We start from the raw sequence: 24288 nt of genomic DNA on the forward strand, positions 1-24288 counted from the left end.
CTGCATTGGTGGAAACATACCAGCTAGCAAAATTCTGCCCAAACACACCAACCCCCCACCAAGTGGCCAAAAGCAGGAAATTTGGGGTTCCTTTCTCTCATTTGTAGCAACATCTTCCCACAGGGCTGCTGCGAAAATAGAACTCCTGTATCCAGATAATTACCAACAATCTAACAGCAATCCTGTGCATAAATCACACATGCTTCCTTGGATTCTAGATGCAAACTCAGAAGCTCATCAATAATTTAAAAACCCCAATCCTATGAAGACTTTCATGCATGCTTAATTTGATGCACTGTGAGTAATCCCCTTTGACTTCAATGGAAGATGACATTGGCTCCAATCCTGCATGCATTTATGTGCCTCTACTTGCACTAATTTAGGGCAGTCCATGTTTATATATTTACAAAAAAACATCAGTTATATAATACACCATGTAAAAGGAGCTCAATGCAGTGCTACTGATCAAATATGGGCATGCCTCTATATCCCACAAGGCTTTATTTACAAAAAAAAAAAAGTATTTTACTATTAATTAATCCTCTGTACCATTGTGTACCCCTGATCTTTTTTAAAAAACCAGAATCTCCATTACCACCAATTGCTTCTTGCCAAGATTTTAGAACATTTACCCTGGTATGGTTTGTGTGTGTTTTCTAGCAAGATATGTGGAGGTGCATGTGAAACCAAGGAAGAAATACTGCAGACTATTAAAGTCAATATTTCAGCATCAACAGTCTCAGAACAAAAGCCTCAATTTAAACACCACGTTGATTAACTAGTGCAAAACTGATCACGCCGTGCAGCAATCCTGGCGCAATTAGATCTCCAAGCACATATTTAGCTGTATCATTAACAAATACAAATGCTGTCCAGAGAGGAAAGCGCACAAAGGGATGTGCCAGATGGAACACAACTTAACAGCTTTCCCAAAATACGCCCTCAAAATTTTCTAACACCACTAATATTGAGTGTGTGCTAGAGAATGAACATGAGGCTCATTTGCATTTTAAAAGGGCCTGATGAATGCACTTCAATTTTAGCTTTAACCAGATGAAGACACTGATCCTCTTCACTATAATCCATGAAGGGCTCTGTGTGTGTGTCCTGACTGATGTAATTTTGGGTCACAACACTCTCTTACTGTACATCATAACACGTCCTTGTTTGGGGTTGCCAAGCTCATTAGGTGTTGAGCTGAGTCAACTTTAGTGGCGGTGGGCTTGAGATCTACTCTGCCCAGCCAAACCAAGCCTCTAGTAGAGGCTCCCCCAGAAGAGCTCTGCATCCCAAGCTCTAGTTTCGGTGGGGTGGAGAAGTTCTCATCGAAACCCTTCCTAACCAGCGGAGGTGGGGACACAGCCAGCCTCCTTGGAGAGCACTTCCTTCTACTGCCTGCGAGGTGATCCCGCCTCAAACGAACCGTGATGCAGCGTCTCCAAAACAGCTCCCAAGCCCCAGCAACGAGTTGCAGCCTGCATTATTTAAAGGCGACCGTCAAATAATTCCCCCCCATTGGTTTGTGCTAGTACGTTCTACGAGAAAGCCTGCAACAGAGGCTCAATCTGGGCTCATCTGCCCAGCCAGCCTCCTCTATTGGTACCCAGCCACAAGCCTGTTCTGGATCCTCTTCCAAAGGGGGAAAGATGCAGTGGGAGGCTGGAAGAAGACGGGGAAGGGTCTCTCCCCTTGTGCCCTACTTAAAGGAGGAGAAATCCACACTGTCCTTTTGAAAAGGGCCACCACAGGTAGGGCAAACGCTCTCAGGTACAGCACTGGCTACCGGGTAGCCCCCCTCCCCAAAGCTGCACTCGCAGCCAAGATCAGCGCCACCGCAACCTCCCTTCCCCAAACCACCAGGCATCAGCCCCTCCTGCCCCCTCAGAGCCCAATCCCAGGCATGTCTACTCAGAAGTCAGTCCCTTTCTAGTCAATGGGGCTTACAATCTGGAAAGCGTGGATAGGATTGCAGCCTGAGAGTCCAATCCTAGGCATGTCTATTCAGAAGGAAGTCCCATTGCAGTCAATGAGGCTTACTCCCGGGAAACTGTGGATAGGATTACAGCCTGAGAGACCAATCCTGTGCAAGTCTACTCAGAAGTCAGTCCCATTAGCGTCAATAGGGCTTATTCCCAGGAAAGCATGGATAGGATTACAGCCTGAGAGTCTAATCCTCGGCATGTCTACTCAAAAGTCAGTCCCTTTCTAGTTAATGGGGCTTACTCCCAGGAAAGTGTGGCTAGGATGGCAGCCTCAGTCCACCCAATCGGCCACGAGAGACGCTTCGCCTGGGCTGGAGGATCGCACCTGCGGGCGGGCGGGCGGAGCCCCCCAGTCACCCTCCTGCGCCTGCCTCCAGACGGAGGTGTTTCCCCCGCGAAAACTGCCATAGGAAGAAACTTGAAAGGGGATCAGACTTGCGCCTGAGGAGAGGAGGAGGATGTACCCAGCAGCAGCAGCCCAGCGCCTCTCCTTCCCCTCCAGCTCAAGGAGGGAGGAAAACCTGGCTGGTCGTCCCCCCCATTATTTACCTTGCTGTCTCCCAGTGCAGTGGTGGCGCGGCAGTGGCAGCCCTTCCTCCCGATGAGTGGCACGCAGTGACTCCGGAGCCCCTGCTATTTATAGCCCGCAGCTTCCAGCAGCCTCTGGCCAAGCGTGAGAAAGAAACTGGAAAGCGAAGAGGCGGCGGCAGCGGCAGCAGCAGCCAGGCGGCGACTTCCAGCCCTGGCACGCTAGAGCCTTACCGCGGGTCCAACTTGGCTGCAGCTGCTCGCTCCAGCCAGGGGCGCAAGGCGAGCAGCGCGTCCCTTCCCTGGGCGCCGCCTCCTCCTTCCAGCCGAGTCTCCTCCTTCGCCGCCTCCTCCTCGCAATGTCACCGCAGCCCGTCGGCGACTCCGCAGCTGAGCTGAGCTGAGCAGGAGGCCACCCCGGTAGCCAGAGCGAGCGCCCCGGAGCGCACGCGCTCTAGGAGCCGGGGCGCAGGACGCTGCGCTCTGCCTTCTCCTTCCCCGCGCGCCCGCCCTGCACCGTGCTCAGAGGTGACCCGCTGTGTGGCAAACAGCTCCCGCGTGTCGTTCCCTTCCCGGGGTCCAGGGGGAGCCGCGCTCACGCTGCAAGCGAGCTCTCTGGAGAACAGCGCCCTCTCCACTTGCCATCACGCGGAGGAGCTCTTGGCAAGGCCAGGGAAAGGCAGTGTTTTCCATGTGCCACCAGTGACCTATTTCATAGGTAGGCTCTCTTGGCAGCCTTCGCCTTCTCTGCCCGGCCAGGCTTTGAACAGTGGCTTGGCACACGTGCAGCTGTGGAACAAGTGCTCTACTGCCAGGGAAAATGTTGGCAGCCTGACTCACCCAAGGTCTCTTGTGAAAGATGGGCATGGTTGGAAAGGACAACTTGCAAAGTGTTGAATAAATCTCTGTCCTTCATGGTGTTTATGTAAACAACCTTTTGCATGGCGTTCCCAGCGGTCTCCTACCAAAGGGCACAATTCACGCCGGCCTTTAGGCCACAGCTTCATAAGGGCCCAATCCTATCCAACTTTCCAGCGCCGATGCAGCCCCAACATAAAATGTTCCCTTTCCTTGTGGAGGCCTCCATTACTGTCCCCCAACTCATAGCATAGCAGCATCAGTGCTGAAAAGTTGGATCGGACTGTCTCCACACTAGCCACCGGGCCCAGCGACATTCAGGGCGCAATCCTAACTAACCCCTTATGCCAGTGCTTTCCAGCACTGGCATAGCACTGGAAAGCACTGGCATAAGGGGTTAGGATTGCACCCTCATTTTGTTAGTGACATGGGTATTAAGGGGGTGACAGCCCAATCCTATGCGTGTCTACTCAGAAGCCAGTCCCATTATAGTCAATGAGGCTTACTGCCAGGAAAATGTGGATAGGATTGCAGCCTGAGTGAGCAAAGGGGGGGAGAAGTATGGCATATGTTGTTCAATATCCCAAACTTTGTGTAGATTGGGAGGTTATTGAAATATTGGGGTGTCAAATCAACCTTCTGTTTCCTCCCTCTTGTCCCCCCTAATAGTAGAGTCTTGAGGGCTACACATACGCGCTGCTACACATGTTGTCGAAGAACATTGATGGCAGAGAGCAGCATGCAAGCACAAACCCTCAGCCAGCCAAAGGTGGGAGCTATGCTGAAGAGACTGCCCCTTCCTTCTCTTTAGTTTGGGGTTCAGCATGGGAAAGGGAATTGAGCTCAGAGGAGGCCCTACAATGACTTGTAGAGAAAAAAAATGAGTAGAAAATGATAAGAAATGTGCATACAATGTACTGTTCTTCACCTTCTAGTTTGCAGCCTCCACAGCTGCATTTAAACCAAAAATGTCAGAAACAAACAGTACACAGCTGCCACATGTCAGAATGATTTTAGGCCTATAATACTATACAATTACCCAATAGTAAGTTCTATTGAAGTCAATAGAGTCAAGTCAAGTAGGCATGCCTAGGAGTACACTATAAATTCCTTTTTTAATGTACAGAGGCTTTTTGTCTTTAATAACTGTGCGACAGCAATTTTTATTGGGCTTGTCCAGGTGTCTTTAAGATCCAGGAGGATACCAGAATGGCTTGCAACTTGAGCCAAGGAAACTATGAAAAGCATGAAGGCTTCCAAGAAAATGAAAGTCTGTCCAAATGAGGAGAGCAAAAAGAAACACAAACTTTAGAAAAAGAAATTGAAGCTGACTACAAGGGACGTGAAACAAGAATATGAGGAACACATGGCTAAAAATGTTAAGGGAAAACAAACACTTCTTTAAATATATCAGTAGCAGAACTGAACCAACCTGAAATGTCAAGGAACAAGCATACTGACAAATTAAATCTCTGGGTTCAGGCAGCATCCAACCAAAACTTCTCAAAGAATTCAAATGTGAAATTGTTGAACTTCTAACAAAAATATGTAACTTGTCCTTAAAATCAGCCTCTCTGCTATAGGACTGAAAGGTAACCAATATAACACAAATATTTAAAAGGGGATTCAGAGGAATTCAGAAAATTACAGGCTGATACAGATGATTACAACATCTATTCTAGATCAACAAATAGCATAATTTTAAAAGGTAGGCACCTTTATCAAATGTCCCTGAGAAAGCATTCTACAGCAAGGGTGCCACCAAGGACAACGCCCAGTCTGTGTTATAACACAATCCTTTGAATGGTTACTCAAAAAATAAAGTCTCATTGAATTCAGAGGGATTTACTCCCAAGTCAATGTACATTGGATGGCAGCCTTATGGCACAATCCTAAACACATATACTCAGAAGTTAGTCCCATGGAGTTCAATGAGACTTACTCTCAAGTAACTGTGATTTGGATTGCAGGCATAGGGCAATCCTATCCAACTTTCCAGCACTGGTGCAACCGCAATGGAGCCCCAGGGTAAGAGAACAAATGTTCCCTTCCCTTGAGGGGGCCTCTGTTACTGCCTCAGCACCACAGGATGCAGTGCACACCCCATTGGCACAGCTGCATTGGCACTGGAAAATTGGATAGGATTGGGCCCTTAGTTACTCACTGTACCTATAAGCAGCACCTGGAGCAGAGCCTATGATACTAGAAAAGACTCTGATTTTAAAAAAAACAGAGCTGCCACTATCTCTTTGGTTTGAGCCTAAGCTCTGGGACACGAGGGGTAATAGAGTAAGTCTCTCTGTGGGTGTGCAGAGAGTGACTTTGTTTCACTGCTGGTGATTAATTTAAAAAGAAAGAGATGCCATCACTGAGCCTACTTGAAAGTCATGCTGTTTAATACCTCCTAAACCCACCTGGAGGACAGTGCTGCTGGCTGCAATTTCTCAGTGGAAGGTGAAATTCACTGTATATTGTTACTTCACCAGTCCTGGCATTAAAAGGGGATGCACATTCAGTCTTTTGTCACTATAACATATGCTATGGCCTACTCTTCATGTTAAGGAAAGCAGCACTTTCAAATCGGAGTATACTGTATGTGTGTGTGTGTGTATGTATATATATAGAAATAATTAGAAATAATTAATTCTTAGAAATAATTCACAATCCTGTGAACTGTGTTTTGGATGGAACCATAAATGCCATTTGCTAAATGGAACATTTAGGCTCCCTGTGATGTGCCCAAACAAACACATTTGCACAGATAACCACCATGCATGGATGAAGACTCAGCTATGGTTTTCCAGTGGCACTCCCTGCTTAATTCTGAAACATTTTTCAGCTGCAGTTATCACAGGGATAATTGCTTGAAGATGTTCCATCTGTAGTGGACAGGAGGGCACAAATAATGTGCAATAGTTTTCTATAGGAATACAGAAACAGTCAAGGCACATTGCATGGAATCCCATGCAAACTGGTCCCTAAGGATACAGAATGCCATTGGAAAAAATACATCTGCTATATGGTTGGTCATAACCTTGATTGGAAATTTCTCTGTTGGAAATTCTAATCTGGCAACATCTCCTACAGGATCATTACATGTTGGAAACATTAATCAGTCCCTGGGTGGGGATCCATATGGGGATCCAGTTCCTGGGTGGGGATCCATTCTCCCCCCCCCCCCATGGGGGATGTTTCATGCTCCTAACACAAGTGCTCTGCATACAAAGAGAAAATTCATACGAGGAGCTAAAACCAACACGTACAAGGTTAACTAGCCTGGGCAGTATAGTGGGACTTGCTGCTGAGGTGAAAATGATAAAAGACTTCCTCCTCACTGCCTTGAAACTAGGAAGTTTCAATACCCTTGTGAGTTCTCTGTTTGTAGGCTTGCCTTCTTGGACATGGGTGCACATTGCTTTCAAAAAAACCCACAGCAGCACCCTTCCAACTCAGCAAAGGACTACCCTATGAAATATGGAACAGAAACTGCCTTTGAATTGGGCCTTTCATTGCTATCCCTCAGTAGCTGCTAATACATGTAAAAATTACACTTTGAAGAAATCTGAGTAAGTTTTATTACAGGATAACCCAACCATGGCACCTGGGTGGATAGAGTGTGGCTCCTGACATAAAAACATTACCTCAGGTTTCTTTCATGGCCCACTGAAGATAATAGAGATGCTTGCAGTGTGCTTGTATTTATCCAGCTATACACAAAGCAAACTCTTATTCTTTCTTCTTCCAGTAACTAAGAAGAAGCATAATAGTGGTGCAGCCAGCTTGCTGGTGTGCTGACTATTCTAACATTGATATAGGGAGAATTATGAGTAAGTAGAGGTGGCAAGAGGCAGGTATGACTTGACAGGTTTGAGGATCTTGGTGTGCCACATGTAGACTTGAAACTGAAGCTACTCTGTCTGAAATATCTTTTTAACTACTTTTCCTTCTGCTATCACAACCAATTCAAAACATGCTTCTTGTAATACCACCCACTCATTGAGTTTCCTCTTGGAGTCACAATTGGATTGCACCACAACTTCCACATCTGCATATGGATTGGACAAATTTATGGAGGAAAAGCCCCTCATGGGTTACAAGTCATGAAAGGTATGTGCAATAATGTATGTGCAAGCTTCTGATTTTAGAAGTAGGCTATCTCAGAATGCCAGATGTAGGGGAGGTCACCAGGATGCAGGTTGTGTCTTATCTTGTGTACTCCCTGAAGCATTTGGTGGGCCACTGTGAGATACAAGAAGCTGGACCTTTGGCCTGATCCAGTGGGACTCTTCTTATGTTCCTTGCACATTCAGAACACTGTGTCCCAGCTGCATTAATGTATGGTCATCTCACAGATGACAAGCTGCACCTGCTGAAATTCTCTCTCCTACACAAGTGTTAAAGGTCCAAGTTGTTGGCAACCTTCAGTCTCTAAAGACTATGGTATCGCGCTCTGAATGGTGGTTCTGGAACAGCGTCTAGTGGGGCTGAAAAGGCCGATTTGGGAGTGACAATCCCTTCAACACCAGGAGCAAGTGTAGTGTGTCCCTGGTCTGTCTCCCTCGCTATGGGCCTTCCTTCTTAAAGGTCCAGGATTACTAAAACCCCCACCCCCACAATGCACTGTTAAATTACTGTTTACACAAAAACCTGGGCTAGTTGCAGTTACGTTATATTGTACTGATAGTTGGCAGAAATTGTCAGAAAGATAATTTAGTGGCTTATCTGCTTTATGTGGTTAATGGATAACTAAAGAACTGCCCATCATTATGATGGGTGGAGATGAAGGGAAGCTTAGCAAATTACAAGGATAACTTACACAAGTGTATATTTTCTTGCCAGTGAAGCTTAGACCATTCAATGTCAGGGTTGAGTTTTTCACCTCTACCTACAACAGCCTTGCCAATTTAGGACTGTCAACTTTTTTACTGGTCCCTTTTCTATAGTCTTTAATTGCAGTGTAGAATATGTGGATTTAAGAGCTTTGCCTGATTAATTTCTATGTATCAAGCAGCTATGAGAGGCACAAGAACAGATCCAATTAAAAAGTTGGCAACCCTATACCAGTTTCACTTAAAGTAAACATACTGCATTTGGGCTTATGGTTGATGGAGACTTGCTCTGTTTCTCAGGCACAGGGGTCAGTAATGTCTGGGGTGGGGTGCAGGTTTTGCCCCTGGTCAACTGCATCCCATATGCAACCTGTTTATTTAGTCCCAGAGGGAGGCACTGAAAATCAAGGCCACTCCTACCTGTATAACTTTTCAGAAAAAGAACAAAAGGACTCCTTCAACACTGATTTTGCGTCTTTCCGCAGTATTCATTTATTCCTGTTAACGGTTTTTGGCTAACAAAAGCTCTATATACCTCAAATGGAACATGACAAAGAGAATCAGTGTAATGTTTCTTAATAAATGTAAATGCCACTCCACTAGTTATAACTACCACAGCAATAACTTGTCATTGTACCACCTTTCCCTTAATTTACAGCACAAGCCTATGCATGTGTACTCAGAAGTAAAGCCCATTTATTTCAATGGGACTTACTCCCACTGTGTGGATAGGATTGCTGCCTTAATTTGGTTTACTTATAATTCTTTTAGGCTGTGTGCTCCCTCTCTCCTGCACAGACCTTGTCAACTTTCTAAAAGAGATAATAGCACAATTACTAGCCTCGCACAAAAAGACAACCATTTTCTCAAACCACTATGTGTAGTTGGGATGCTGACTTTTCGTCCCTGAAAGGGGATTTGTGGGAGACTATGCTTTGACTGATGTTGCAGAAGGTCCTTAGTACTGTATTACCAAGAATATACCAGAAAGCGGTTGCTGCTTGTGAGATCTTGTAATAGATTGTTGTGCCACTATATATACTGTATGTTGGCTTTGTATGTTTGATTTCAATGTGTAAAGAAGACGAGAATAAAGATATTGCTCTGCCTGCCTTGAGGTCAAATTTACCTTGTTTGCAGTCAGATTCCATACCCACCCTTGCTTTGGGGAGAAGGCATGCGCCAACAGCCCCCTTCCATGGACATACCCAGGCAGGAGAGGGATAATCCTGGTTTAATGAAAATGAGCTAGGCCAGCTACCTAGAATACTTCAAAGCACATATAATAATGTACTATTATTGTAATAACAGAACAGGGATAAAGAGGGAGTGTGTCTACAGGGATACTAAAATCCTGTCTCAGCATTCCTGTTCTACCTCAAATGTTTGCTGTTCTTAGAGGTTCAACCTTATACTAGAGCTTCTAAGAGCTACTATGCCAAGACATTTGGCAATACTAAATCAATGAGCAACTGCATATCTGTTTCAAGGGCTGCATTTTGATACCATTACTCATATGATTTAAAATATACTCTTACTAAACTGGCCAACTCAATGCTTTAACTTTTCAGTGCTGGTCACTAGGGGACATTGCATTATTTTGCTCTACTTAAATAGGTATGCAATAATTTCTAAAACCCATTATTATTTTTGCATTTCTATGTATGATTTGATTTAGTGAAAAGAAAATCAGTCTTCCTTTTAGACTATTGTGACAATGTACATTACCATGATTACTGGAGCAGATCCAAAACATCTTGAAAGTTTTTCTAGCTAACTGGGCGCTGGGTAACCAGACACTCTCTTTTTCTAGGACATGTGCTCTTTTTTGGCTTCATGCTCTGGAGAAGTACTTAAATGTCCTCCTTTTCCCTATGAGCAGTCCCTGCAGGCAGCACATAGCCTTCTTGTTTTTAATAAGGCACATATAGTAAATTATATGCAATATAGTTTTAAATTTAATAATAATCAATACAGTGTTTAAACTAACTACATGACATCAATATACAAGTGGTTTTAGCTATTTTGTTATGTCCTACATTTTTTTTGAAGACCTCCATTTTGGGATGCCTTGTCCTCTTTTGTGGTACCCTGATTGGGTACCTCCATGCTTCCTATCTTCCAATCTACAATCAGCTTAGGTCAGTAAGAAGTGCTCATCAACTTCTCTGTAAAATGCCATAAGCTGGAAAATGGGGAGAACAGGCAATCATAAGAGAGTCCTAAATCAAAAGGTGATTGGGGCAAAACAGCAGTACCAGAAGCATACGAGTCTCAAGACTCAATCCAGAGGCAAGCAACTAAGGGCCCAATCCTATCCAAATTTCCAGCACTGGTGTAGCCACAATGTAGCCCCAAGGTAAGGAAACAAATGTTTGTTATGTGTAAAGAAGCAACCATAACTCCTTATCAGTTGAACAATTAACAAGAATTTATTGCTACAAACACATATACTCCTGCAAGTCTTCTTGTCCAGAGGCTTTCCCTCCCCAAAACTCCACTTAACTCAGTGGGTAAAGGTTCAAAGCCTCCAGTCCAAGTTCAAGCCAGTCTCCAAGCACAGTCCATTCTTCCCAATTCAGTCTTCTGCAGCAGAGTCTCTCCTCTCCAGCAGAGTCCTGGCAGTCCTCTCTTCTGTATCCTCCAGCAGAGTCCTGGCAGTTCCTTTCTCCCATAGGTAGCTCTTAGTCAGGTAGCATCTCCTTCTGGGTCAGGATAGCTCTGTCTCCTTCTGAAGCTGCCTTCTATCCTTGGATGTCTCATAATCCAAAATGCAGCTCACCTGTGAGCTACCTTGTTAGCCCCTTGTTAAGTCCAAATTAGGCTCAGGTGAGCCATCTCTTAGTCCATGTCCATTCAAAGTCCCATCAAGGTCAAATGAAGCTCAGGTGTCCATCCAGGTCTCCATTGGCCTTGATTGATTACAGCTGTGGAGCCAGCCCTGTCCTTCCCAGAGCTGTCAAACAGCTGTCAAAACATAGAATCGCTGTCAACACCACATCATCCACCTGATGATCTTCTGATCTTCCATTACACCCTATGAATTTTAATCACAGTGTGGTAAAAACTTGGTCCATAAATTCATGGGGGAGGGGGGGTGTTTTCAGGTTGCAAGAAAAACAACCCAATTATACATGTCTGTTCACAAGTAGGTCCACTGTGCTCAATGGGGCTTACTCCCACATGTGTACAGGATTGCAACTAAGGACTGCATTTAATGCAAAATCTGTTTTTGGATTTTCTATGTAATAATGAATGTTAATCATAAAGAGATTTGTCTCTGTGGTGAAATACCTTCATTTCTCCCATCAGGAACTGGGAGAGTGGTCCAGCATCTTGGGTCTGTGGTGTGTTCTCTGCTTAGCTCTGGGCCTTGGCAGTTGTCCATACCAACTCTTAATACTGACTCTGTACACCAGTCCTTAAACAGTGAAAATAGTATTTGAAAAGACACAGCATTCTAGTACAATAAAACTTCACAACAGTAATTCTATGAATACTGGAATTTTGTTAATTACACAATAAATTATAATTTGTAGGTTTTGGGAAAAAATAATAGTTTCACAGTTGTAGTGATGACATCTATCCAATACTTTTCTGTTTATTTTCCAGTACTTTAGTTTTTTCCATCTAAGGCCCAAATCCTAACCAACTTTCCAGCTTTGACATAGCTATGCCAGTGGGGTGTGTGCTGCATCCTGCAGTTGGGGGGCAGTCACGGAGGCCTTCTCAAGGTAAGAGAATGTTTGTTCCCTTACCTCAGAGCTGCATTGCCTTTACGTCGGTGCTGGAAAGTTGGTTAGGATTGCACCGTAGGGCCCAATCCTATCCAACTTTCCAGCATCAGTGTAGCCAAAATGCAACCCCAAGGTAAGAGAACAAATGTTCCCATATCTTGAGGAGGCCTCGCTGAATGTCTCCCCACTGCAGGACGGAGCACATGCCCCATTGGCACTGCTGCACTGGAACTGAAAAATTGGATAGGATTTGGTCCTAAGTCACCTGGACAGTCAACTTTTCATTTGTTTGGCCAGCCTTTCTTAAGGCAGGAAAAAACTAAGACAAGTCCTAAGGCTCATTTCTTGCAGCCCCACTCAGGCATTTAATCCCCATGAACCATTGAAATGATTTAATGACAGGTTATGGTCTGGTTGACCTGAGCTTCTTCTGAAGTACTGAAGAACATGTCAAGAGGAGTATAAAAATAAGAATGCTGTCTTATTATCTTGAGGAAAAAAGGATTCCTGAGGGCTAGCACACTGTGGCCTGCTATCTTGAAGTGAAATCACATGGGGCAACTCCCTGTTTGCTCTACATAGCAAATGCTGTGTGGTACAGGAGCATACAGTATTTCCTTTTAGTCATGAAACAGCTATTGCAGATATAGGATATATCTGCAAAGACATAAACTCCGCAGTACACAAATGTTCCCAAAGAAGAAATTAATTTTAAATTAATCCTTACTAAAGATAATTACTTCAGGATTGATTGCTTTAATAGTAATTAGCCGAATGAAGTAATGTCATGCGCAAAGAAATGTTTTGTGCCATTGGATTTGCCATTTCCTATATAATTTAACATTTCCTATTGTTGCTTTGTTATTAGCTAACAATATGAAAGGAAACTGCAAAACCAAAAAGAACATAAGCTTAAAAAGCAAATGTCAAATATCTTCACAGTGTATACTTCCATTTGGGTAACCACTTCCTTTCCTTCTGAGTGGTACACAGATAAGGCAGCCAGTTGTCAAATAATACAAGTGTTATAAATAATGCTCTATATGAATGTAGCAACCGATTGTGAACTCCGAAGAGCAAAACTGCAAAATATACAATGCGACTGCAGTGCTCACAGCACAGTGTAAGCTATGATGCCAAATATCGTAGATAGATTACTATGGAGATCTTGCTGGAGTGTCAGATGTGCCTATTCAACACACCAATCCACACAATTCAAGCAGCTATTACATCCAATACTAATGGCTTTTCCTCTGCATGGCTTATAAGCAGAAGAGGAAGAAGGAACTACAAGTTGAGAACAGGCAGCACAATTCACACAGGGGAGCATTGCTATCTGAGGGCCCATCCTAAGCTAGGGCAGTGCCAGCAGTCAGTGCGCTGCCCCGGCAATGGCCGTTACAAAGTGCCATCAGTCACATTGCTGCAGGCAGTAAGGCTGCTGTGCCAGTGGAGAAGCATAGTGCAGTCAGCGCTGGACCTTAGCATCAGGATGACACATTGCTGGAACAGCCAGCAGTAAATTCCCCCACTGGCCAGCAGAGAAGTGGGAGGGCAGAACTGGGCAGAGAGAGGGAGGGAGGGCCTGAGGGAGAATCAGACCCAGGAGGGGGGCGGGGATGGCCGCAGAGGCTGCTGCTAAATCCAGTGCCCCTCCCAAGTTTCTTTGCCCAACATGTGCTGGCATACGGTGCCAATGGGACGTGATGCATCCTGCATCAAGGATGCAGTCCCTTACCTCAGAGCTGCATGTCAGTGCTGGAAAGCACTGACATAAGGGGTTAGGATTGCACCCACAGTTGCACAGCTCATCCAAACCTGAAACTGTGTTTTCACTATGGCTTACAAGCCACAATTAAACCAGAGGAGAATCTCAATTTCATAAGTTGGTTTAATTGTGTTTCAAAAACCACAGTTTAGGTTTATGTTCAGATGAGTTGGGGATGTGTTTTCAACAAACCATCTGTTTCCTATGTATAGTGTCTCTGGGGAACCTAAAAGCAGGACATGAAGACAATAACCCTGCTGTTCCTACACCAGCACCTGGTATCCAATGGGGTACTGCTTCTGTATACAATACTATAGGTTAGTGGCAGAGCATACACTTGGCATGCAGAAAGTCTCATGTTTAGCTCTGACATTTCCAGGGAAAAATCCCTGTCTGTAGACATTAAGCTGAACCACTACCAGTCAGCGTAAACAATACCAATCTAGAAAGACCATTTTTCTGAATAACTTCATATGAGGCAGCATCATATGTTCATATGAGGTTATATATAGCTGTCATGACTAATAGCCACTAATAGCCCTATCCTTCATGTATTTGAGTTTTTACAACATGATAATCCATATATATAATAAAATGTGTTTTCACAGCTTCCTCAATATCTCTTAGATCCGATGAGATATCAACTTGGTTGTTTACAAAGGTTACCTATACAAATGCTTAAAAACATAATTCAGGATTTCACCCTCATCAACCCCTAATCAAATCTAAATTTCAGGGGTGAATTATAGAACCTTTCCTATTACTTAGGCCTGGCTGGCTTTTTCTTCTGCTCTGCTGCCTGAGATAGGCCTGTTGCCTACATGGCAACTGAGGCTAGGCTGGCCCTTTTAATTTAACCCTTTTTAAGTCAGTATGGCAAGGGGTTGTAAAATAACAGAAGAATAACAGTCATTTTAGTGTTTACTCTGAACAATAAAATGAAGTGTATTTCTGGCTCAATGCTAAGTTCTGCTACCCCAAGAATGTGCTGTTGCCAGCTCTTGCTCTGCTTATCCCTGTGTTCCACTGAGAGGAGAGTTAGGGAAGGGCACTGGCTCAAGAGTTGTGTGGGGCAGTCTCACTTTTCTCACAGGACACACTGCTCTGCTTATCCCTGTGTTCCACTGAGAGGAGAGTTAGAAAAGCGCAGTGGCTCAAGAGTTGTGTGGGGCAGTCTCGCTTTCCTCACAGGACACACTGCTCTGCTTATCCCTGTGTTCCACTGAGAGGAGAGTCAGGGAGAGGCACTGGCTCAAGAGTTGTGTGGGGCAGTCTCACTTTCCTCACAGGACACACTGCTCTGCTTATCCCTGTGTTCCACTGAGAGGAGACTTAGGGAAGGGCACTGGCTCAAGAGTAATGTTGCTTCGGAACCTCACCCCACCCAAACTCTGCAATGTCACCAAGCTGTGAGTGAAGGCCCTCCACAGGAACATCATCAAGGGCAAAGTGTTCACCAGCTGTGTTCATGCCACGCATACCACTCATACCCTCAAAATACCCCTTTGAGTTCAAGAGGCTGAGGGTCCCCCTCAAGGCCAACATGCCCATGACCATCAACGTCCCAGGGACAGTCGCTGAAGGTGGCAGGGATTGACTGGTGATCCTAGCACGTGAGGGGAGAACCACCAATGTGGTCTACAAAGAGGTCCTTAAATAGGAACCAAAGTTCGTAGGTATTTTTCATAATTTTTTTCACTACAAACTTCCCTTTGTTATTTCTTCATCACATTTTGAATTTCACTTCATTTTTCTGCATCAACGAGCTTCACTTTATTCAAACTACATGTACTTTTTCTTAATTTGTTTTCCTTAACTTTTGCAAATACCTTTGTGAAGCATGGGTGCTATGCTATTGTAGCACAAAACCAATTCCAAATACAAAAATAACAATTTATAAAACAAAAAGATTTGACCATGACTTTCAATAATTACAGTGTTGCCTGACATAGGGTAGCTGTGCTAAATTTCAAGTGTTCATTGCAATCAGAGGAAAGTTTATTGGAATCAAAATGGTTTTAAAGTAGTTAAATACCGTAGTGAAGCACAAGTATAACGCTAGTTCTATATACATATTCACCTGTGGAATTTACTCCGTCAAAGGTCTGCTTCACAGTTCCAGTTATACTCCAAAAGATGAAATCCTCTGTGGCAAATTGATTTGAACATGAAGGCTGAAAGAGTTGGGAGAGAGAGCAAAAAAAAAAATTTCTCAAAAAAGCAACCAGGAAAATTAATGTTAATGTTGCTGAATTAGCAGGGAGATCTTAATGATGTAACAGGGCAGGGAAGGGCAGTGGCAGGGCAGTGAATGAGCAGCAGGGTTGAGTCTGGGAGGAGGGCAGCACTAGTGACAGCAGTGCACACCATATCCTATCCCCCTTCCCAGGCCCAAACTGTCAAAACAGGGCAACGTGGACTTGCACTGGCTATTTAGCAGGTGTAGATCTGAATTGCTCCATTGCTAAGGTTTTCCCCAGGGTAAAGGGATGAATGTCCCCTTACCTTGCGGAGATCTCTAGCATGCAAAATTCCCCAGGAGGATGCAGCACAAGCCATGCTGGAGCTGCTGCATTGGTGCGGAGGAACTTGAATAGGATTGGGCTGTGTGTGTACTGCTGGTTTATAGCCAGTGCACATGTGCATGGCTGGTTTTATTACTGGTTTTATCGTTGCTATTATCTATTTTATAGTTTTTATGTATATTTTATGTGTTTAAAGTGTTATTAGCCACCTTGGGTGCCCTTCGCAGAGAAAGGTGGGTTAGAAATCTACTAAATAAATAATAGATAAATGACAAAACTGAGGAAAGAAAAATAGGTGCCCATATCTGAATAATTAATATAGTGCTTGATAATATTTATACAAAGATCAAATGCATTGAGGTCTAACCTGATTTTATTAATTCTGCTTAGCACATAATACTTTTATGAGGATATGTGGAAGGGATGCTTCACAAATAAGTAATTAAGTAAAGCATCTGTGTGGCTCATATATAGCAACGTGCAAATACAGCTCAATGGAAAATAATATGCAGAACCGTGGAAATGGCAGCCTGATCCAATACTGGCCTAACATCAGCACTGCAACTGCAGCACCGGTACTGGGTGTCACCAACGTGCCATAAGTGGAATTTGATTTTCAAATAAAAATAGTGCATGGGGGGCACAATTGGGATAAAAACCAAAGGAGGGCAACATACTAGCTCTCCACCCCCACATAGTTTTACCATATTATGTGCTCCCCCTTGCTGTTTATAACAAACTAGCCACATTGTACAATTAAGCACACATCAGGGGGATCCTTGTAGATTAGCTGGCATTCTGTAAGTCATTATGCTTCACTTTCAAGCAACATGAAAATTGCATCAGCGGTTCTTGGGCATGCATATATGAACCAGCCCTAGCCTAAGCATTCAAGCATAATTTACTGCAACCCTCTCCTTTATGACTAAACAATTTTAAGATCTCCCCACCATCACCCTATTTGGAGAGATAGGATGAGAGCCCACCTTCCTTTCCTCCTATACAACTATCGTAACATTTATGCTAAATAATCCTCTTGGAACATAGGAAGCTGTCTTATACAGAGACAGACCATTGGTCCATTTATTATCAGTATTATTGTATTATCAGTATTTATATACCGCTTTTCAACTAAAAGTCCACAAAGCAGTTTACAAAGAAAAATCAAACAACTAATGGCTCCCTGTCCCAAAAGGGCTCACAATCTAATAATCTATCAGTCTAACTCAGTGTTGTCTGTTGGTAACAACTCCTACAGCTTTCAAATAGGAGTCTTCCTATTTGAGGCAACAGGGCTCAACCCTGGGGCCTTCTGCATGCAAAGCATGTGGTCTACCACTAAGTTATGGCCTGTCCCCAAAAACAGGTCAATCTGTGGACAAGCTGCTCTCCAAGGGATCAAATCTTGCACTTTCTGTTACTAGCATAAGATGTCATAAAGGAAGATCTTACAGACAATCCCTAAATTTGTAGATTTAGGGCGCAATCCTAATCAACTTTCCAGCTCTGAGGTAAGGACAATGCAGCTCCAAGGAAAGGGAACAAACACTGCCTTACCTTGAGGAGGCCTCCATGATTGCTGCCCAGCTACAAGATGCAGGACATGTCCCATTGGCACAGCTTTGTCAGTGCTGGAAAGTTTGTAAGGATTTGGACCTTTGTTAGGAGATAAGTAAGTGTCAATAAAAAGCCTGATTAAACTCAAGAAATGAAAAAATGCTGCCTTCAAATTATTCCATCATACAAATGGCAAATATCTGCATATACCTCTAAATAGGAATTTCACGCATAATCTGCCATGCACGAGGATGAAAATTTGCCCCTATGTTTTATACATTAGGATAATTTTTCTGATTAGACTCCGCAGAGCAGGAGCTTTGCATGTCATTACATTCTATGCTGTGATGAGCAGATCTCAATGTAACATTTTCATTTTTCTGTTGCTAGGCAGTTGTGCGAAAAGTAAATTCTTATTTCCCATGTTCAAAAAGACAAACAAAATGCAGTGTCTTGTTGGGTATTGTATGGATACAGGACCCATCAAACAATCACTTATATATGTTTTTACAGTTATTAGGTTGTAGAAGTTTAAATCTAATAATATATGAAAGGGAAAACACTTAACTGCCTCAAACTGATGGTACTTATTTGTGACATCCTTAAAAAGATGCAGCATTCAGGGACGCAGCACTGCACAAATGCTTCCATCCAGCCTCCTATTAAACTAGAACTTCATGATGATACCTGCAATAATGCATTCATTTGGGGCATGTACATTTAGAAGGGCAAGGAAGAAAATTCAAGTTGCGAAAAACAATCATCCCTTCTCTCTGGAAAATGAAACTGACAAGAAATAACCTCCTGAATTATAGAACTCATCACTAGCTGGCACTGCAGAAGAAATTGCTGGTGAGTCAGTTTATTAAGGCACCCAGAATTTTTACCTTACTTGAGATACTTTTCCCCCCCTGTTGCAGGCTAATCAGCTGGAAAAGATCTTTGAAGAAAAAGGATATCCTAGTTGATATAGTTCACAAAGCATTAGTTAAGCCTCATGAGTCTGATGGACAACAAATTATTGCCTCAACAGCTCAAATTGAGGCAGCACTTTTCTGTGTCACTTGTTCCAGTGTGTTCTTATTTGTCACCTAGAATCATGGAAGGGATTCTCAGGCAGGCCTCAGTGGCCTACATCTCCACAGGGCAGAGGGTCTTCTATCATCATATTTTTCTTTTAGTTTTGGTTTGGATTTTTGTTTCATAAAAAAAGAGAAAGGCCTGTGATGTTTCTTAGAATATCCCTGTTCAGAATGGACAAAATCCCCATGCTCAGGATCTGCTTATCCATAAGGCTGACTGAGGCAGTTGATTTAGGCAGTGATTTCCAGGGGCATTTGCCTCTGTCCATCAACTTGCCTCCACTGGTCCTCTTCCCACTCCCTGATTTGGAAAAGGAAGAGGTGGGTGGAACGGAAGAGGAAGTATAGAGTAGAGAAGAGCATCTCCAATATTACAGCCCACTGCCCTCCTCCCCTCCACAGTTACTCAGCCATTCTGTCCCCCTCTCTCTTTTCCGATCCAGAGAGTGGGTGGAATAGAGGCTGGCACATGCTAGATGCAAAGGCAGCATTTGGCCATACTACCTCAGTCAACCTCAGGCACTGGGAGGTCTTGGGCCAGCCCCCCCAATTGTCAATACTGTTTAAAGGAGTTTTATATTAAGGTAAGGAAACTCAGGGCAAGGTGCTTTAAAGTGGGAGAAAACACAGGTTTTGGAAACACACTGGCAATTTTCCAACATAAGTCTTATGTCTGAGATGATGTTGTGGAAGTGATATTGAAGTTATGCTTGTGGTACTTTGTTTTTCAGGGACAAACCCTGTTATGGCTCTGGGGACCCAGCCAGTTAGCACCCTTAAAAGGGAACGGAAGGCTTTGTCTGCATTACATAAAGGGTTTTGGAGGGCGAGGGGCAGGGGGAGGGGCAGGTGCAAGTGTCTTAAAAATTTCTATATCAACAGCAGCCACTTTCTTCCTATGGAGCTAAAGCACAAACAAGGAGTATGTGGAGCTTCTTCTGGTGGATACCCTTAAATCAAAGGTTTTCAAACTGGGGTGTAGCAATGCCCCAGCCTGAGGAACTCTACCTTTGCCCCTTTAAGGGGGGGAGAGAGGGAATGCAGCAACGCAATCCCCAGAATTGTGCTGCTGCCAGGGGCACCAGAGGTGCCAGCACCTTTCTTTTATTTACAGCACGAAGCAGCAGCCTCCCAGGAGTGCAGGGAACCCCACGGAAGCCTCCACAGGGCTCCCCAAGCTGCAGGAAACATAAAAATAATGATCGTGACCCACTTTTGATTTTGCAATCTTTGGCCTTTGATAGGAGCTGAGGCAAGTTCACCTACTTGTGAATAAATGCACACACGTGGCTCAGTTTTGCTTTTGTTAGGGCTCAATATATTTTCTTTGTCAACGATCAGCTTGCCAGTTTCAGGACTCACCAATAATAAGCCATGACCCAGTGGTGAGTCCCAACCCACAGTTTGGGAAAGACAACTTTAGAGTGTAGGCCACAATCAAATCCTACATGAGTCTGAGTCAGTACACAAAGTGCACTTGACTTGATGCTCCTTTATGGTTTTCTCCCTCTTCCCAGTCAACCTAGTCCTTTCATCATGGCTTCCCCTCTTCCTTTCCTCCTCTTTGTCACTCCAACTACCACCAGTGGCGTCGCTAGGGGGGTGCGGGTGGTGTGGGCTGCACTGGGTGATGCACATGGGGGGGTGACGCGTACTGGGGGTGATGTGCTAAAATCACGGTGGTTAGGAGTAATACCATCATGTTATATACCATTGGATGCGGAATTTCCAGCAGAATGCAATGCAAAAACCTAGAGTGAAATATCACCTTCCTACCAAAGGTTATGGCCAAAACACCAGAAAACAAAAATGCATGGAGCCCTAGGGAGAGTGAAACTGAGCCATATCGCACGATTACTTGTGAGTAGGCAAACTTGCCTTAGTCTGTTGGAAAGGGCAGGCTGAGAGGAATCCAATGACACCAGAATGGTCCTGATCCAATGAATGCAGCCCAAAAACACACCTGAGAAGGAGGTCCCTCCCTCCAAGCAGACAAATGTATTGAGCCCTATGGAAAGCGAAACTAAGCCAAACTCGCGTTTACTCATGAGTAAAAAAACATGCCTTGGCTCATGGTCAGACCAGGCAAAGGGGAATGTGAAACCACCAGAATGGTCCTGATCCGATGGGACTGGAGCTCAACAAATGCTCCAGAAGGCAGCCTCCCCCCCCCCCCACTAAAAAGGATCAAAACAGAGGCTTCAGCTGATAAGGTGAACTTTTTTTGAGACTTGCAAAGCCACGTGGATCCTGACAGTGATCTGGTTTAAACAGAAGTTCTTAAATGGAACTGGGCACTGGGTAGGGCTGAAAACCTTACTGATTTTGGAGGGTGGGGTGTTATTGCAGGCAGGTTACAAGGGAAATTCACTTGGAAGAACAAGGCTGGCTTCTGCTTATTTAATTATTTGTTTTACTTTAATTATTTATACTTATTTATTTTAATTTGCCTGATGATGTCACTTTCACCATGGCATCACTTCTGGTGGGTCCTGGACAGACTGTCATCCTAAAAAGTGGGTCCCAATGCTAAAAATTTGAGAGCTGCTGCAATAAGGTGTTAGTAAGTTGACACCCTGGGGAGAGATGACACCCCTAGTGACCCAAATCACTAAAATCACAGTTTCAGGGAATAATACCATCATGTTATATATCAGTCAATCCATAATTTCATGCAGAATGTGTTCTATCTTTGTTCTATCAAAAGGTACAGCCAAAAAACCAGCGGGGGCAGGTCGATGGTACATCACCACGCCCACCGCCTGGGGTGTTGCCCCGCCCACTGCATGGGGGGTGATGTGCACGCCTCCCGCACCCGGTGAAGCAAAACCTAGTGATGCCACTGACTACCACTGCTGTCGTTCTTCCTCCATGACCCTGTCACATTCTGCCTTTTGGAAATGCAGAGGACTGGAGTGGGAAAAGTGCTGGAGGAAAGGTGTGATACTAGTGGGTTAGAATGGAGATGCCATAGCCCTTCTGTGCCAGGCTATTACTCCTCCACCCACCCTTCCTCCTGCTGTAGTGGAATAGCGGAAGATCTGGCGAGGAGGTAGAATGTGGTGTCTGGAGTGGCCCCTTTAAGACCTGGGCTTTCAGTAAAGGGTGTGCTGCACAGCTGCAGCCACTAGAGGCAATTAGGTACCTAAGGATATAAGGAGCAACTGAGGCAGAAAGGGGTGTGGGTTGTAGAAGGAGTGCAGGCAGGAGATAAGACTGACTTGGCTTATTGACTTTGGAATCTGACCTTGGACTGTGACTTGGCTTATTGAGTTTGGACTTTGCCCTGGATACTCTGACTTTGTGATAGGGTATACAGATACTCTGTACTCTGACAGACTACTTGAACAGGCTACTTGAAAAAGCTGAGGTGTGCTGCTATACTGGGAAGGACTGCTGCCTTAGGAACTGGGTCCCTGCAGTTTAAACAGGTAAGCTACCCTGGTGGTGGAGTCTAGCAGTGATGCTGTAGAGAAGTGGGGCCATTGTTGGGGAATGAAAGGGGAGCTAATTTACATAAAGTGGATGTAATTCACTAGGTAGTGTTTGACCTTGGAATCTGGCAGAACACCTGCATCCACTCTTTAAAGGCAAGGCAGTGCCACTGGGAAAGGAGGAAACTGGCAGTGGTGTGGAAGCTACTGGCCTAGAAACCAGCAACCACCTGTACTGCTGCTATGCCACTGCCTAAGATCAGGAGGTTTCAGAGGATATGAGGCAAGGCAGCTGATGGGTGTGGGATGCTTCCCCGTGCCCATATGCCACCTAAGATAGCTGCCTCACTCTACCTCATTAGCAGGTTGCCCCTGTTAGAGTCTCAGTATGCTGATATGGAATAATCCAATTAATTTTTTTTTTCATGCAGATGCATTTTGTTATATGCAGGCACAGTATTTGCTATGTGGGGAATTGCTGTGGTTCAACAGCCAAAGCATCTTCCATTTATTCAGAACTGAACATTTTGATATCTGCAGAAATGATACTGCCCAGTAATTGGATCTTTAGCTCATGGCTGCTTATTATCCAGTCCTCCAGTTTCACAGTATTAGTCATGTGGGTGTATCGCTAGAAAAGATTATTTTGATTCTTGTATATAGGACTTCAGAAAGGACTTTAACAGCTGCAGAACTGGTCTTTATTAAAAAGACTGCAGCATAGTGGACACAGTTCTACAGTGTAATGGCGATGAATCAGCTGGAAGTTATATTATACAAAGGACCCAAATGAAGATCAATAATTTCTCTTGCAAAGTTTTTCCTTCTTTGAATTCTGATCCATTGTACAAATACTATTCCTGTCTACTTTTGTCCTCATTCCTGTGACAATTTTGCCACCAAAAGGTCATACTTCAAAGTCTTTAGCCAACACTGACCTAGTATCCCTACATCCTCAACTCTCCAAATAGTCCTTAATTCATGAAACTGCCAGTCATGCCATTGGAAGGAGTGGACATTTGTGACCTTTACAATCTCTTCTGACAACCTAATTTTAATGTAAATTATTCTGCAAGCTTTTCAGCATGGAAACAGTTCTAAAACGGGCACTGGAAAGGTAACACTGAGCATAGAGAAATTATATGGTCACAGACCTTCTTGTCTAATTGTTTTTAATTGACTATGTGACTTTCAGTGCAATTCTATTCATGTCTACTCAGAAGTCTCATTGCATTCAATGAGGTTTACTCTGAGGAAAGTGTGTATCGGATTGCAGCCTTTAATTATATGTCTAAAAGTAAATTATAATTGATAAGCAATATTCAAGCATTTTAATATCTATATGAGTGGCTCTCACACATTTAGCTCCGGGACCCACTTTTTAGAATGAGAATCTGTCAGGACCCACTGGAAGTGATGTCATGACCAGAAGTAACATCATCAAGCAGGAAATTTTTTAACAATCCTAGGTTGCAATCCTACCCACACTTACCCAGGAGTAAGTCCCATTGACTGTCAATGTTAAAAGAATATACATAGTTGTTTTTAAAAGTACAGTTCTGTAACATTTCTCCAAATACAGTCACATACCAAGGTAGCGTCAAGTATAATATGAATGGGGACCCACCTGAAATTGGTTCGCGACCCACCTAGTGGGTTCCAACCCACAGTTTGAGAAACACTGAATATTGTTTATTATTCAGAATATTTATATAATGCTTTTCAATAAAAACATTGACAAAGCTGTTTGCACAGCAAAAGGAATGAGAAAATGGTTCACTGACCCAGAGGGGCTCACAAAGAAACACAAAAGAGGCACCAGCATATAGCTGCTAGGGAAAAATTATGCTGGGATGAACAGGAACGGTTCCTTCTCCTACTAAAAAAGCGGTATATAAATACTGTTGGTGTTGGTGTTGGTGTTGGTGTTGGTGTTGGTGTTGGTGTTGGTGGTGTTGAAGGAAAGAGAGATACAGCATTTATCTTTC

At 43.9% G+C, this 24288-nt stretch overlaps 1 protein-coding gene across 1 annotated transcript in view; it reads right to left on the bottom strand.

Moving 5' to 3' along the window:
• INPP4B (inositol polyphosphate-4-phosphatase type II B) overlaps window positions 1-3039 on the bottom strand; it is a 338885-nt gene extending 335846 nt beyond the window's left edge. The window contains exon 1 of the mRNA XM_066631736.1: window positions 2532-3039. The gene's annotated coding sequence lies outside the window, so the exon portion shown is untranslated. The remainder of the gene's footprint in view (window positions 1-2531) is intronic.
• Window positions 3040-24288: the final 21249 nt, after the last annotated feature.

This window comes from Tiliqua scincoides, chromosome 6, assembly GCF_035046505.1.
Source record: "Tiliqua scincoides isolate rTilSci1 chromosome 6, rTilSci1.hap2, whole genome shotgun sequence".
Lineage (NCBI taxonomy): Eukaryota > Metazoa > Chordata > Lepidosauria > Squamata > Scincidae > Tiliqua > Tiliqua scincoides.